The sequence below is a fragment of the Grampus griseus genome, assembly GCF_964374135.1.
Source record: "Grampus griseus genome assembly, chromosome: 17".
Classification (NCBI taxonomy): domain Eukaryota; kingdom Metazoa; phylum Chordata; class Mammalia; order Artiodactyla; family Delphinidae; genus Grampus; species Grampus griseus.
In genome coordinates, this window is record NC_139011.1 from 42,195,526 (window position 1) to 42,200,351 (window position 4,826).

Below are 4,826 nucleotides of genomic sequence, written 5' to 3' on the forward strand. Positions count from 1 at the left end.
CGAAACGCCCGGGCGTGCGCGGGGTCGCGAGAGCCCGAGAGCCCGCCCCACGCGCCGCCGCGGCGGCCCCGGCGTTTCCACGGCAACGCGGCGCGCGCCCGCGCGGTCGGCGCCGGCGTCCCGGGGCGCGGAAGCGAGAGAGGGGGCGCGGAAGCGAGAGAGGTGCCCCGGCACCCACCCGCGCCCAGCGGCCGGCGCGTCCACCTGCGCGCTCCTGCCCGCGCGAGCGTCTGGAACGCGGCGGAAGGCTGGGGGCTGCCGGGCCTCTCCGCGTCCTGCGGCAATCCGCCGCCAAACTCCCGCCTCCGTCCCTACATGCTGGACTGTGAGCAAAGTTTGCAGGAGAAAAGCGGGTCAAATGGTAACGAGGAGGGAGGGAAAACTGGAGGCCAGTGGGGCCAGTCTCTGCTTATGCGACGCTGAGTCTTAGAAACTGTGCTCATCTTGTCCACTTCTCTGTGTTGAAGCCGAACTTGTGGGCTCTTGGAAGGAGCAGTGCTTTCCGCCTTATTCATTTATTCAGCTTTTCACTTATTCAGCAAATATTTAGTGAGTTCCCATTTTGTGGAAAAAGTAATGTTCGACACTGGGAATAATACAAAGATAAGAATCCTCTCTCCGCCCGTAACCTTCCCCGCCCTGAAGGGCCTTAGAGTTTGATGAGGAGACACTTAAACCTTTGCGATATAACCCGAGATAAATAACAAACAAAACCCCCTATCCTTGGCCTTCGCTTCTGCTGCTCTTCCAAGTAAACACCATCAGGACTAAATCTAGGCTTTATTTCTTTCAAGAACCCTACCGTGACAACTTGCACTCTTCCCTCTTCCAGACAGCATTAGGGCCCCCTTCCAAAGTCGTGTATTCTGTTGATTTTGTACTGTGTCCCGTAGTCTAGACTTCTGAGCTCTTGGAGGCAGAGGCAATGTAATCTTGGCCTTGTATTCCTCAGCACTTGGTGCTGATAAAACTTTGTTTTGGACAAACGGATGTCCCCAGTCCTATGTTACCTCTCTTACAGAACTTTTATTCTCTCATGTTACAGTGTATGCCTCTCTTCTCCCCTTGCATTCATTCAGAAAGTTATCCATTGACTGCCTGGTGTGTTCCAGATGTTATACCGAGCTCTGAGCATGGAGTGGTAACTTAAAACCAGAATAGTCTTTACTCTTGCAGAGCCCACTTGGAGGGATAGACACTAATCAAACAAATATTGATACATGTAAGATTGTAACTGAGTTGTGTGCTATTGTATCAGTTTTTGCTGTGTAGCAAACCACCACAAAACCTAGTGGCTTACAGCAATGCTTTAGCTAACTCGGGATTCCGTGAGTGAGCTGGGTGGTTTTTCTACTTTGGGTCTGCTCAGCTGGGCTCTTTCATACATTCCTGGTCAGCTGGCGGGTCTGCTGGTGGCTGGATGATCTAGGATGGTCTCGCTACCAAGTCTTCTGGTGGGAAGGCTGTCAGCAGGGGCAAAAAAGGCAACATGTTAGTAACCACTTCTGCAATGTGACACAAGTACTAAGAAAAATAGATGACACCAAGAGAGCATATACTGAATATAAACGTTTGTTTTGAACTATTTGGGGAAAGGACTAAAGTGATGTTTGAGCTGAGATCCAAAAATTGGGAAGGGGGTAACTAGGTGAAGAGGGAAGGAAAAACAGTCCAAAGAGAGGGATAATACAGGCAAATTGCCCTCCCCCCTCCACCCCGTTCCCATCTATACCTCAACTTCATGTTTCAGAAAATGGTACCAACCTCCAGCTGATTGTTCTAGTCAGAAACCTAGCAGTCATCCTTTCTTTTCCCCAGGCATGCTGGCAGTTCTCACCTGTTCTACCTCCAAAACATATCCTGAACCATTCCTTCTTCATTTCTACATCACCGTAATCCAAACTACTGGCATCATTCACCTTTACTGCAAACCCTTCTTACCGGTCTCTTCATGTCCGTAGTTACACACTGAAATGCAAAATAAAAGATGTGGGTCAGATCATGCCAACCTTTCAGAGCCTCTGCTGGATGCGTCTGAATGTTTGTGTCTCCCCAAAATTCATATGTTGAAATCCTACCCACTAAGGTGATGGTATTAGGATGTGGGGCCTTTGGAAGGTGCTTAGGGCATGAGGGCAGAGACCTCGTGAATGGGATTAAGTGCTCTTATACAAGAGACTCCGGAGAGCTCCCTAGCTCCTTCTGACATCGTGTACTGAGCAGACGGTCTCAGCAGGCACTGAATTGGCCAGTGCCATGATCTTGGATCATGAATTGTGAGAAGTAAATTTCTGGGGTTTTTTTCTATGCTACCCAGTTTGTGGCATTTTTGCTATAGCAGCTCAATGGACTAAGACACACTCCCAGTGTATTTAAAATAAAATTTTAAATTCTTACTCTGGCTATTAAGGCTGTATCTCACTCTTGCCTACCTTCTCTCACTGCCCCAGTGTGCTATAGCTGCAATATCTTTCTTTCTGTCTCTAGCATATATCTAGCTCATTTCAGAGTCAGTTTTGTGTTTGTTTTCTCTGCCTAGAACACTCCGTTCTCATATCTCCACATGCCTGGCCCCTTTTCATCATATAGAATTCTACTTAAAAGAGATCTAGAGAGTGAGGCTTTCTCTGATCACCTAGCTATTACCATATCACCCTTTTTTGTTTCCTTTGAAGCACATGCTACTCTCCATTTGTTTATATGTTGTTTGCCTCCCCTGACTAGAATATATTCTCCATGAAACCAAGCACTTTGCTGTCATGTTCACGTTAGATTTCCCATACCACCACAGTCCTTGACTCATAGTAGGAACTCAGTAATTAGCTGAGTTTGCCAGTGAATGAGTAAGTGAAAACCCCATGACAGAGGGAGCATGGTGTGTGTGAGGAAATGGAAGAAAACCAGTGAGGCTGGAGTAGGGGAAGTGGGCATGATGATATGTGTTGCAGTGGGAGGGTAGGTAGGGCCAGGTCTTGTAGGGCATCTCGGCCATGCTAAGGAGTTTGGTCCTTGTATTAGTCAGGGTTCTCCAGAGAGAACCATATATATGGTTTTCTTATAAAGAATTGGCTCCTATAATTATGGAGGCCAATTCCCAAGATTTGTAGTCAGCAAGCTGGAAACCCAGGAGAGCTAATGGCATGAATTCCAGTATGAAAGCTATTAGGCTCAAGACCCAAGAAGAGCTGATGTTTCTGGCTGGGTCTGAAGACTGGAAAAAACCAAAATCTCAGCTCACACAGTCAGGCAGGAGGAAATCCCTCTTCCTCAGCCTTTTTGTTCTTGTCAGGTCTTAAATTGGTTGGATGAGGCCCACCCACATTAGGGAGGGCAATCCCTTTTACTCGGTCTACCAATTCAAATGTTGAGCCCATCCAGAAACACCCTTACAAACACACCCAGAGTAATGTTTAGCCAAATGTCTGGGCATCCTGTGGCCTAGTCAAGGTGACACAGATTAACCATCAAAGTCCTTATCTTGGTATCTATGTGAAGATATTGATGTGCTATAGCAAGGACTATCTTATTCATCATGTAACTCATATCTTTTAGCAGATGCCTCATATATAGTATAGTAATTGTTGAATAAATATATATTGAAGTGCACTCTTTCAGTCTCCACCCAACGAATGGGCTGAATGTGTTCTAGGAACCCTTCTCCTGACATTTAGTCTCTTTGATCTTATTCTCCTGTCAACAGACATTTCAAAACAGGCATCATTACAATTGTTCTCCAGTGTTTGCACTGCTTGGAGAAACTTTCTTTCTTATAGACTATACTTTCTCCTAGGACACCTCTCATAGAAGAGGAGCTGGGGGCCTGGGGAGGCCAAGTGCCATGGCCAAGGTCACATGATGAGATAGTAGGGGAGCTGGAATTAAATCCTTTGTCTTCCCTCTCTCTCCAGTGCTCTTTCCACTGTACCAGGATCCACTCCCCCCCATTATGCTTTTTTCCAAAGTTATTAAACAAATATAAACATAAAATACTAAGTAGTCAATGAATGTCATTTCATGTTTGGAATAAGGAGAGGGTGTGCCCATCATTGGTTGTAGCATTCCAAAATCTCTCGGGATTATTGTTCCAGGTTACAAGCAGTGTAACCTGACTTTTCTTAAACTACAACTGCCTTTTCATAAACCACTATATGATATTTGTATATTTATTGTGAAAAACAGCACAATCTTATTTTGTATAAAATTGAATAAATTCCAGTGCGGGATGGCTTAAGAAAGGTCCAGTGGAGACAGAGAGTTACATTAACTTCATTCACTCATTTATTCAGCCCTACTTACTGAGAACTCATCATGTACCAGATGCTGGATTTACCATGTGCTCTGAATAACGTGGAAAGAGACAGCTATACACATAACTGGATCATTAAAAATTTTTTTCTATTCTTTCTTTAGAACTTTAGAGATGATGTTTAAATTAGATTATTTTACTTAAATTATGTTATTATTTTGTTAATATTTCTCCTCCCCTACCCTTTTGTCCCATTTTATTTTTAAAAAAATATTTATTTATTTTCCTTATGTTTTTCTTTTGGCTGCGTTGGGTCTTAGCTGTGGCACACGGGATCTTTGTTGAGGCCTGCAGGATCTTTTCTTTACGCACTCTCTGCTCGGGTTTTCTCTCTAGGTACGGCATATGGGCTTCTTTCTAGCTGAGGCGTCTCGTTGAAGTGTGCGAGCTCAATAGTTGTGGCACGTGGGCTTAGTTGCCCCACAGCATGTGGGATCTTAGTTCCCTGACCAGGGATGGAACCTGCATCCCCTGCATTGGAAGGCGGATTCTTTACCACTGGACCACCAGGGAAGTCCCT